This window comes from Sciurus vulgaris, assembly GCF_902686455.1.
Source record: "Sciurus vulgaris genome assembly, chromosome: 11".
Classification (NCBI taxonomy): domain Eukaryota; kingdom Metazoa; phylum Chordata; class Mammalia; order Rodentia; family Sciuridae; genus Sciurus; species Sciurus vulgaris.
The window spans coordinates 58,489,238-58,502,104 of record NC_136472.1 but is presented as its reverse complement, the minus strand read 5'-3'; positions in this window follow the sequence as shown (position 1 = coordinate 58,502,104).

Below are 12,867 nucleotides of genomic sequence, written 5' to 3'. Positions count from 1 at the left end.
TCATTTGTCCTTTTGCTGCTCATTATAGGAGAAACGGTAGTGAACAAGACAGGCACTGGCTCTGCCCTCCTGGAACTTGCATCCCAGCAAAGGAGACAGTCCCTCAATAACTAATTAATTGCACATTTGATTATAAGCTTGGAAGGAGCAAAAAAGAAGTATAGGGGGATAAGGGAAGAAGTCAAAGCAGGTGAAGAAAAGGGAGGTCAGAAAAACTTCTCTAGGAAGTGACATTTTAAGTTGATATTTGAAGGTTGAGTAGGTGTTAGCTGAGTATTGTGGAGGAAGGGAAGACAGGGTGTGCCAGGCAGGAGAAAGCCTGTGCAAAGTCCCTGAGGCACATCACTGTGCAACTGGCTGCGGACATGGCCTTGCATAGAGAAGGTACCAGTGCATGCATGAAGAAGCAAAGAAGATGGTAATACTTACTAACCAAATAAAGTGATACTGCGTGCCATATTCCTTTTCCATGTCTTAACATGTTCAACCCTTAAAGTAGATGCATCAAGAGTGAAGAACTGTCCATTTATTGGAGAGGCAAAAGAGGATCATGTTGAAAAATAGGGCTCTCAGTCTGACAGGAGTCATCATTTATGCTGGGGAAGTTACTCGATTTCATTTGCAAAATGGATTGATGATGGTGATGATGATGATAATTGTACCTACCTCATAGGGTAGCTGCAGGCATGAGTGAGATAAAACATGAGAGGATCTGAGAGCACTCAGTAGAGATCTACTCCTGTCATTTAGCCAAACCAACTTATCATCTGTAGATCTTCTCAGTATCATTAAATAAATATGTATTTGTGTTTGAAATAATAGTACTAACAGTTATCAGGAGAGAGAAAGTGCAGTTCTGTTTTTTTTTCCTTCTACCCAAGGAATTTCCCTTGTGAGTATGCCTATATACAGCATTGCTGGTGAAAAAGTACAGGAAAAAGGAGATTTCCAAATGATGAAATTATATTTCCGTTTCAGTCATAATTACATACCTCTAAAGCTCCTCTCATGAATTTCAAGCATAAGTCTGCTCTCTTTTTCACTTTCAAATACCTATCAGTTTTGGAAAGCTTTTGGTAATCTTTTATAACTTTCCCGACTGGGACAGTTAATTAGAATCCTGACTCCTCTTTTCTTTCTTTTTTTTTTTTTTTAAGTCAGCAATTACTCAAGTTTTTAAAATACATCATTATTGAGCTTTTATTTGTTTCTGTGACAAAATCATGGAGAAGGAAGTGACTTGCAAATGATTAATAGACTTGATACTTAGGCACTTCTACCTTGGATTTCCAGCTTTTGAACCTGAACTTAATTTTGAGAAAGATCAGGCTTCGTCTGTACTCAGCATTTCTACGCGGGGTGGACCACCTACCAGCCTCTCGCCCCACCTGATGGAGTTGGACTCAAGGGGCAAAATGGAAAAGCCATTAACAGGTGGCTGAGTTGAAGGAGAAGGGCCTGCCTCCGAGAGGCTGTGTCTGGGGCAGGTGGCCAAGGTTGTCCAGTGAGGTTGCCGAACTCACCAGTGTTGAGCTTCTCATTTGCAGTCTTCTCACTTTCTTGACTTTTTTTTTTTTTTTAATAACAGCTTTATTGAGATAAAAACTCTCATGCCCTAGAGTTCACCGAAAGTATAAATTCAATGATTTTTATATATTCCCAGAATTGTACGACCAGTGCTACAATCTGCTTTGGAGCAGTAATCTCTGTACCCTTTAGTTATCACCCTTTCCACTGCCCCACCATCTAGCCCGAGATAACAACCAAACCAGTTTGCTCTATAGCTTTGCCTATTCTGGACACTTCTTATAAGTAGAATCCTATAGTACCTGGTCCTTTATGACCAGTTTTTCACTTAGCTTAATGTTTTCAAGGTTCATCTATGTTGTAACATGTGTCAGTATTTCATTTTTTCTTCAGTACTGGGGATGGAACCCAGGGCATCATGTATGCTAGGCAAGCACTCTACCACTGAGCAACACCTCACCCCCAGCCAGGAGTTCATTATCTTTTATGGCCAAGTAATATTCCACTGCATGGCTGTACCACATTTTGTTTATCCACTTATCAGTAGATAGACACAGGGGCTGTTTCTACCTTTGGCTATTATGAATAATGCATTTCAGAGTCATGCACAAGTTTTTGTGCAGAAGTATGTTTTCATTTTTCCTGCTGGGTCAATTTTCTTCATGCTTTAACTCAGAAACAAATCTTTCAGCAAATTAAGCTAAATGATAGCATTTTATAAATAAGAAAGTACTTACAAAACTGTTATAACTGTAACTGCCTTTTAGAACTTAACTTATCCCAATAGTGCTGAATCAGTGTCTACACCAGTAGTCCCCTGGTAATCCACAGTTCTAGTTTCTGCGTTTCCAGTTACCCATGGTCAACCATGGTCTGAATATATTACATGGAAAATTCTAGAACCAAACAATTCATAAATTTTAAATTGTGTGCCATTCTAAGTAGTGTGATGAAATCTCCAGCTGCCCCTCTGCTTCCTGCCCAGGACGGGAATCACCCCTCTGTCCAGCGTCCCTGTACTCTGAAGGCTGCCCACTGTTGGCCACTCAGGAGCATCTTGGCTACCAGATCAGCACTCAGGGTGCTACAGGAGGGCTCAGAGGGATGTTCAAGTGGCCATTATGTAGGAGCTACCACCACCTCACAACGCCTGCGTCTCTCGCCTCACCTACCTTATCACCTAGGCAGTGTATCACCTCACAGTATCACAAAAAGAGGGGGAGTCCACTGCCATGAGAATATTTCTCAAAATATTGAGAAAGAAACCACATTCACATAGCTTTTATTACCATACATTGTTATAATTTTTCTATTTTTATCATTACTGTTGTTAATTTCTTACTGTGCCTAATTTATAGATCAAACTTGTCATAGGAAGATTTTTAGTATAAATCGGTACTTTTTGCTGTTTTAAGCACCCACTGGGGGATCTTGGGATGCATCTTTTTTTTTTTTTTTTTTTTTTTTTTTTTTTTTTTTTGAGTATTCTTTTTTTTTTTTTTTTTTTTTTTTTTTTTTTTTATTGTAAACAAATGGGATACATGTTGTTTCTCTGTTTGTACATGGCGTAAAGGCATACCATTTGTGTAATCATAAATTTACATAGAGCAATGTTGTTTGATTCATTCTGTTATTTTTTTCCCTTCCCCCCACCCCTCCCACCCCTCTTTACCCTCTATACAGTAGTTCCTTCCTCTATACTTGCCCCCCTCCCTAACCCTAACTCTAACCCTTCCCTCCCCCCCATTATGTGTCAACCTCCACTTATTAGCGATATCATTCGTCCTTTGGCTTTTTGAGATTGGCTTATCTCACTTAGCATGATATTCTCCAATTTCATCCATTTGCCTGCAAATGTCATAATTTTATCATTCTTTATGGCTGAGTAATATTCCATAGTATATATATACCACAGTTTCTTTATCCACTCATCAATTGAAGGGCATCTAGGTTGGTTCCACAGTCTGGCTATTGTGAATTGAGCAGCTATGAACATTGATGTGGCTGTATTTCTGTAGTATGCAGATTTTAAGTCCTTTGGGTATAGGCCAAGGAGTGGGATAGCTGGGTCAAATGGTGGTTCCATTCCAAGTTTTCTAAGGAATCTCCACACTGCTTTCCATAGCGGCTGCACTAATTTGCAGCCCCACCAGCAGTGTATGAGTGTACCTTTCTCCCCACATCCTCGCCAACACCTGTTGTTGCTCGTATTCTTGATAATCGCCATTCTAATTGGGGTGAGATGGAACCTTAGGGTGGTTTTGATTTGCATTTCTCTTATTACTAGAGATGTTGAACATTTTTCCATATGTTTGTTGATTGCTTGTAGATCTTCTTCTGTGAAGTGTCTATTCATTTCCTTAGCCCATTTGTTGACTGGACTGTTTGAATTCTTGGAGTAGAGTTTTTTGAGTTCTTTATAGATTCTGGAGATTAGTGCTCTATCTGAAGTATGATTGGCAAAGATATTCTCCCACTCTGTAGGCTCTTTCTTCGCATTGCTGATGGTTTCCTTTGCTGAGAGAAAGCTTTTTAGTTTGAATCTATCCCAGTGGTTGATTCTAGCTTTTATTTCTTGTGCTATGGGAGTCCTGTTAAGGAAGTCTGGTCCTAGACCAACAAGATGAAGATTTGGACCTACTTTTTCTTCTATAAGATGCAGGGTCTCTGGTCTGATTCCGAGGTCCTTAATCCATTTTGAGTTTAGTTTCGTGCATGGTGAGAGATATGGGTTTAGTTTCATTCTGTTGCATATGGATTTCCAATTCTCCCAGCACCATTTGTTGAAGAGGCTATCTTTTCTCCATTGCATATTTTTGGCCCCTTTGTCTAGTATGAGAAAATTGTATTTATTTGGGTTTGTGTCCGTGTCCTCTATTCTGTACCATTGATCTACCTTTCTATTTTGGTACCAATACCATGCCGTTTTTGTTACTATTGCTTTGTAGTAGAGTTGAAGATCTGGTATTGCAATACCCCCTGTTTCACTCTTCCTGCTAAGGATTGCTTTAGCTATTCTGGGTTTCTTATTCTTCCAGATGAATTTCATAATTGCCTGCTCTATTTCTGTAAGGTACGTCATTGGGATTTTAATTGGAATTGCATTGAATTTGTATAGCACTTTAGGTAGTATGGCCATTTTGACAATATTAATTCTTCCTATCCAAGAACATGGAAGATCTTTCCATCTTCTAAGGTGTTCTTTAATTTCTTTCTTTAGTGTTGTATAGTTCTCATTGTAGAGGTCTTTCACCTCTTTTGTGAGATTGATTCCCAAGTATTTTATTTTTTTCGAGGCTATTGTGAATGGGGTAGTTTTCCTAATTTCTCTTTCTGAAGATTCATCACTTATGTATAAAAATGCGTTGGATTTATGGGCATTGATCTTGTAACCTGCTACTTTACTGAAATCACTTATGAGTTCTAAGAGTTTTCTGGTGGAATTTCCAGGTTCCTCTAAATATATAATCATGTCATCAGCGAACAGGGATAGTTTGAGTTCTTCTTTTCCAATTCGTATCCCTTTAATTTCTTTGGTTTGTCTAATTGCTCTGGCCAGAGTCTCAAGAACGATGTTGAATAGAAGTGGTGAAAGAGGGCATCCCTGCCTTGTTCCAGTTTTTAGGGGGAATGCTTTCAGCTTTTCACCATTTAGAATGATATTAGCCATGGGCTTAGCATAAATGGCCTTTACAATATTAAGGAATGTTCCCACTATCCCTATTTGTTCTAGTGTTTTGAGCATGAAGGGGTGCTGAATTTTATCAAATGCTTTTTCTGCGTCTATTGAAATAATCATGTGATTCTTGACTTTAAGTCTATTAATATGGTGAATTACGTTTATTGATTTCCTGATGTTGAACCAACCTTGCATCCCTGGGATGAAACCCACTTGATCATGGTGCACTATCTTTTTAATATGTTTTTGTATGCGATTTGCTAAAATTTTGTTGAGAATTTTTGCGTCGATGTTCATTAAGGATATTGGTCTGAAATTTTCTTTCCTTGATGAGTCTCTGTCTGGTTTAGGTATCAGTGTGATATTGGCTTCATAGAATGAGTTTGGGAGGGTTCCCTCCTCTTCTATTTTATGGAATACTTTGAGAAGTATTGGAATGAGCTCTTCCTTAAAGGTTTTGTAGAACTCGGCTGAGAACCCATCTGGTCCCGGACTTTTCTTTGTTGGTAGGCTTTTGATGACTTCTTCTATTTCAGTACTTGAAATTGGTCTATTTAAATTGTTTATGTCCTCCTCATTCAGTTTAGGCAATTCATATGTCTCTAGAAACCTGTTGATGTCTTCGAAATTTTCTATTTTGTTGGAGTATAGATTTTCAAAATAGCTTCTAATTATGTTTTGTATTTCCATCCTGTCTGTAGTGATATTTCCTTGTTCATTCCGAATTTTAGTGATTTGGGTTTTCTCTCGTCTTCTCTTTGTTAGTGTGGCTAAAGGTTTATCAATTTTGTTTATTTTTTCGAAGAACCAACTATTTATTTTGTCAATTTTTTGTATTGTTTCTTTTGTTTCAATTTCATTGATTTCAGCTCTGAGTTTAACAATTTCCTGTCTTCTACTACTTTTGGTGCTGTTCTGTTCTTCTTTTTCTAAGGCTTTGAGCTGTAGTGTTAGGTTGTTTATTTGTTGAGTTTTACTTCTTTTATTAAATGCGCTCCATGAAATAAATTTCCCTCTAAGTACTGCTTTCATAGTGTCCCAGAGGTTTTGATATGATGTTTCTTTGTTCTCATTTACCTCTAAGAATTTTTTAATTTCCTTCTTAATATCTTCTGTTATCCATTCATCATATAATAGCATATTGTTTAACCTCCAGATGTTGGAATAGTTTCTGTGTTTTACTCTTTCATTTATTTCTAACTTCAATCCATTATGATCTGATAGAATACATGCTAGTGTCTCTATCTTCTTGTATTTGCTAACATTAGCTTTGTGGCATAATATATGGTCTATTTTAGAGAAGGATCCATGTGCTGCTGAGAAGAAAGTGTATTCACTCTTGGTTGGATGGAATATTCTATAAATGTCCGTTAAGTCTAAATTATTGATTGTGTTGTTGAGATCTATGGTTTCTTTGCTCAATTTTTGTCTGGAAGATCTGTCCAGTGGTGAGAGCGGCGTGTTAAAATCACCTAGTATTATTGTGTTGTGGTCTATTTGGTTTCTGAAATTGAGAAGGATTTGTTTGACATACATAGATGAGCCACTGTTTGGGGCATAGATGTTTATGATTGTTATATCTTGCTGATTTATGCTTCCCTTAAGCAGTATGAAATAACCTTCTTTATCCCTTCTGACTAACTTTGGCTTGAAGTCCACATTATCGGAAATGAGGATGGATACTCCAGCTTTTTTGCTGAGTCCATGTGCATGGTATGTTTTTCCCCATCCTTTCACCTTTAATCTATGGGTATCTTTTTCTATGAGGTGAGTCTCTTGCAGGCAACATATTGTTGGATCTTTCTTTTTAATCCAGTCTGCCAGTCTATGTCTTTTGATTGATGAATTCAGGCCATTAACGTTCAGGGTTATTATAGAGAAATGATTTGGTTTCCCGGTCATTTGGTTCATTTTTAAAATTTTGTTTATTTATTTGTTTGACACAACTTGTTTCCTCCTTTATTTGACAATTCCTTTAGGATAATTCCTCCCTTTGCTGATTTGCTTCTTTGTTTTTCATCTCTTCCTCATGGAATATTTTGTTGAGAATGTTCTGTAATGCTGGCTTTCTTTTTGTAAATTCTTTTAGCTTTTGTTTATCATGGAAGGATTTTATTTCATCGTCAAATTTGAAGGTAAGTTTTGCTGGGTATAAGATTCTTGGTTGGCATCCATTTTCTTTCAGGGCTTGAAAAATGTTGTTCCAGGACCTTCTAGCTTTTAGGGTCTGGATTGAAAAATCTGCTGATATGCGTATTGGTTTCCCCCTGAATGTAATTTGGTTCTTTTCTCTCACAGCCTTTAAAATTCTGTCTTTATTTTGTATGTTAGGTATTTTCATTATAATGTGCCTTGGTGTGGGTCTGTTGTAATTTTGTGTATTTGGAGTCCTGTAAGCCTCTTGAACTTGATTTTCCATTTCATTCTTCAGATTTGGGAAATTTTCTGATATTATTTCATTGAATAGGTTGTTCATTCCTTTGGCTTGTTTCTCTAGGCCTTCCTCAATCCCAATAATTCTTAAATTTGGCCTTTTCATGATATCCCATAGTTCTTGTAGATTCTGTTCATGATTTCTTACCATCTTCTCTGTTTGTTCAGCTTTGTTTTCAAGGTTAAATATTTTGTCTTCAATGTCTGAGGTTCTGTCTTCCAGGTGTTCTATCCTATTGGATATGCTTTCTATGGAGTTCTTAATTTGGTTTATTGTTTCCTTCATGTCAAGGATTTCTGTTTGGTTTTTTTTCAATATCTCTAACTCTTTATTGAAATGATCTTTTGCTTCCTGTATTTGCTCTTTTAACTGTCGATTGGTGCGATCAATCAATGCTTGCATTTGCTCTTTCATCTCATCATTCAATGCTTGCATTTGCTCTTTCATCTCCTCGTTTGCTTCTCTGATCATTTTAATTATGTACATTCTGAACTCCTTTTCTGTCATTTCTTCTGCCATGCTGTCATTGGGTTTTATTGATGTAACATCTAGATTTGTTTGCAGCATTTTCTTTCCTTGTTTTCTCATGTTGTTCAGATATCAGTGGACCGCTGAGATATTGCAGATTTCCTCTGTTGATTTACAATGACCCTGAAGATTTCTATATATATCCCCTCTTAGCCTTCAGTAGGCTGAAGTCTTGGAGGAGGTTGATAATGCGGTGCTCCACAAGGAAGCTGCCTCTCTAGGAGTAGTGGCCTTCAGGTGGGGTATATTCCCTGCTAGTGGGCAGAGGTGCCTCCACTTGTTGACCAATGGTCATCCAAAGGGGACCTAGGCTGTGGGCTGAGGCAAGGCCTGTTTGGGCCTGAGCCTCTGGTTTTACTGTCCTTGTGGGAAACCTCACCCAGCAGGGAAGACTCACCCGGTGGGGAGGTCTCGCTGGTCAGTTTCCTCCTAGAGGTTCCCCTCAATTTACATCTACTGCCTGGGCTGGGCTGCCTTCCTCTGCAAAGTTTCCAGGGGCCCGGCCCTACCTCCTGGGCCTGGGAGCCTCACCCTTCGCAGATGAATCTCCTTAGGCTGCCCCTCCTCAGAGAATTTGCCCATAGGCCTGGAACCTTCGCTCCGCCCTAAGCCTGTCTCTGTGCGGCTCTTCCACCCAGAAGCCTCCTAGATCCTGGGACCCTGTTCTGCACCTAATCGCCTGGCTGCGTGGCCCCTCCTCTGAGCAGCCACCTGTGGCCCCGAACAATCGCTCTGAGTCCCAGAGACCCGCCACAGGCCTCTTCCTCCAGACAGCTGCCCAGTATGCCGGTGCGGTCACTAGGAGTCCAAGAAACTCACTTCGTGCCTCCTCCTCCCACCAACCACCCGTAGCCCGGGGCAATCAATCACTCCGAGTCGAAGTGACCCTGCCCGTTCCTCCTCCTTCTCCAGATAACCCCCCGGGTGTTCAGGAGCAGTCCCTCTGAGTGGCTCTGAAACCACGTGACCCGCTGCACGGGTCCTCTGGGCCACCGCCCGGAGCTCTGGTGTGGTCCTCCAAGACCAAGCGTCCCACCACGCTTCTCCTCCAGGCAGCCCCCCTGTGTTCAGGAGCTGTCACTTTAAGACCAAATAACTCACCACTCGCCTTCTCCTCTGAGCAGCCGCCTGGAGCGCTAATGCAGTCACTGCGAGTCCAAAGGACCCGCCGCGCTCCTTCTCCTCCTTCTCCTACTCCTCCGGGCAGGCCCCGGGGTTCAGAAGTGGTCAGGGTCCAAACAGCTCGCCACGCAGCCCCTTCTCTGGCAACCGCCTGTAGTTCCCGTATAGTCGCCCGAATCCAAGCGGCTGCTCCTCTTCCTCCTCGTCCTCAGGGCAGGCCCCGGGGTTCAGAAGCGTTGTTCTGATTCCAAACAGCTCGCCGCGCGGCTTCTCCTCTGGCAACCGCCTGCAGCTCTGGCGCAGTCTCTCTGAATCCAAGTGGCCACGCTCCTCTCCTCCTCCTCAGGGCAGGCCCTGGTGTCCTGAGTCCACACAGTTCTCCCCGCCTCTCCTCCCCCGGGCAGCCGCCGGAGCCCCAGTGGCTGTTCCGAGTCCCAGCGCTGTGCCGACCGGCCTCCTCTATGGCGCTCCAGCGGGGGGAGGGGCGTCTCGCCGGCAGTTCTACTTCACAAAGTTTCCTGCGTTCCGGGACCCCCGTCCCATCCCGGATGCCCCCCCAGGGGGTGAGAGTCACCCGGCTACTTTGAGTTGGTCCCAAGCGTCTCAATATCTCCTCTCTTGAATCCTGAGTTCTGGAGCAACACGTAATGCAGCCACCCTCTAGGCCGCCATCTTGAAAACCGGGATGCATCTTTCATGGCTAAGGGAGGACAACTGAGAGTAAACTTTCAAGGAGGACTAAGACATGGTCCTAACCTGAGGGACTTACTGTTCATAAAAATAACAACACATATTGGTTCCTCTGTGCCAAGCAGGATACTCAACGCCTTAAAAATAGTAAGTGCTTGACGTTACTGCCACTCTATGATGTAGGTACTATTATTATGCTCATTTTACTGACAGCTTAGGCAATCTACCCAAGGTCATGCAGCTAGCTGGCAAGTGTCAGAGAACTGCCATACTTATTCACTCTCTCAGGCTGCTGCTCTAGCAACAGGGTAACACACAAGTGTTAGGAGTGTGTCATCTGCAGTCAGCTATCCTGGGTTGCCTCTCCCCATGTACCATGTGACCTTGGGCAAATGAATCACACCTCCTACGCCTCGAAGGCCTGATTTGTAAAGAGGGGTTAATTCAAGTACCTACTTCGGAGGGTTGCTACAAGGATGAAGTGAAATAAACATATATCTGGTACATGGCACGTAGTTAGCTATGTCAATAAATATTAGCTGTTGTTATCATCCTAAGTAAACTCTAGAAGCAAAACATTATGAGGGCATGTGATACATTTTAAGGGATGCCAAATGTGACAGTTTTGTCTCTGCTGGGAAAGAAAAACTTCAGGCTAAGCTGCAGAAATGCTAAACCTGTTTGCCTTCTTTTACCCAAATCCCATCCATTGACATTAACAACTGAAGGCTTTAAAGCTAGCTTGTGCTTATCTCTTCTCCTTCCATCTTCAGCACTGCCAAAGAGCCTAGTGCAGGGTGGCAATTTGTATTCTGTAAGTATCTCTGGTCTCATTAAGAAAGAGGCCCATCTGGGCCTGTCATTGGGTGGGTTTGGAAGCTGACACCCGGAAGATGGGGGTGACAGAAAAGAATCAATCCAGGCATCCTCAGAGGTGTCAGCCAGGCAAGATCCATCCCTCTGTGAGCTCCTGCAAGGAGGGGAAGAAGCAATACGATTATTCAAGGGAAGGGCTCAGAGAGATGTGTGATGCATTTCAACATAAATGCATTCTGTCCTTGGTAACTTGGGGGAGTTGGCATAGCATCAAGGTCAGTCTGACATGGGATTGAAGAGGCCCAGGGTGCAGTGTGACTTGTCACACTAAGTACACTTGTCTCCCACGGCAACGGGTTACTGGGCAGCAGGAGACGGCAGGGCTGGGAAAAGCATTCAGGGGAAGGGTCAATAAGAGCCCTTCTTTGCATATTTATCCAGCCCCAGATTTGGCCAATGGCTTCAGAATGTGTTAAGTGGTCATCAGCATTCTCAGCTGTTTTTGGGGACATGATTGCTTTGGAGGGAAAGTCAGGACTGGCTTCCTGATACTTCCTACAGAAAAGTCAGACATCTAGGGAGCCAGGCCATGAAGAAGGCCAAGTTCAAACTATGTTGGTGGAGACTCACACACGAATACACACCACAGTGACTCTCCTAAAGGATCCCTTTAACTTACACTGTTGAGTTTAATAAATATTTATTCCTTCTCTCCCTACTGTCCCTGAAGATCTCCTCTTAGAGATCTAAGTGCAGCATAAGTAGTTGCTTGCATCTGTTTCTGCTCACCTGTTTGTAGATTTGAGGGAAACAGGGACCATGTGTTATTCTTAGTATTTCTAAAGCATAGCACAGAATCCAGACCACAATACATCTGAAAAAATGTGACTAAGTAGAATATGAGGAAAGTATACAAGCCTATGTGGTGGTTTCATTATTCCTACTTTAACAGGTGAGGAAACCGAGGTTCAGAGAAGTAAAGCAACTTGCCCAAGGCCATATGGTTGGTGGAGCTGAAATTAAGTTTCAGGTTGAACATCTGATGGGTGATTAAGACTCATAAAAATCAATCAACCTGTTATTACAGTAAGACACTAACCAGCATGACTGAAAGAAAATGCCTGAAGCTTTCAGGAAGTTCAATATCATCAAAGAGTTTAAATTAATTGCCTTTGGGCCCATGGCACTGTGCTAAGTGCTGAAAGAGGTAATCCACACAGATGGCATGGTTCTCCAGTGGAATTTTAAAAATAAAAACCTATACATAAAGTATAATTATGTATAAGAGGAGGATTAGCACCACAGTGAACTTGAACCAATCTTACTATGGACCAGATGGATAAAAGCTCTCTGAGAACAAAAACTCTGAGTCTTTGTAATCACTATTGTCCCAGGGCCCTGCACAAAGCTAGTGACCAGTAAGTGCTGCTGAGATGGATTCAATTCTAAGGTGAAAAGTCTAGGCAACCATGGAGTCTGAACACAACACATCAATCAACAGGGCTTTGGTCAAAATAAACGTGTCCTTCCAGCTGGCTTCCCAAACCTGTGCAGCAGGTCTCCTCTGAGGTCTGTGATCTTGCCTTCCTTGGGTTTGAGAAAAAAGCTTGGAAAAGTCATCCTCACTGGCATATCCTCAGGGTAGCACTGTACCTCTGACCACAGGCACAGGATAGGTGGTCCATATTGTGTTTTGTGATCCTGGGAGGAGAAGGGTGGAGTAATATTACCACCGCATTAAGGCTATCTCTTCCCCTCTACACTACTGGAGGTGCAGAGAAGGCACAGGATGGGTGAGCAGAAAACAGGGATGGAGACAAAAGCTCCTTTGGCAGAAGTCTGGAACAGCCATCAGATTCCAAGGAACAGCAAGGGGAAGGTGATGCTGAGCCAGGAACATGGAGCTGCAGGGGCTGTGGCTGGTCCAACAGCTGCAGAAGACATTGGTTGTGGATACAGGATGGGTGCAGAGCATCCTGGAGGGAGCCTGGGGCCTGGGCTGTGTAGAGGAAGACTAGTACAGAGGAGGGAGGAGGGCTAGGAAGACACACACACTCAACAAAGAGTTGCC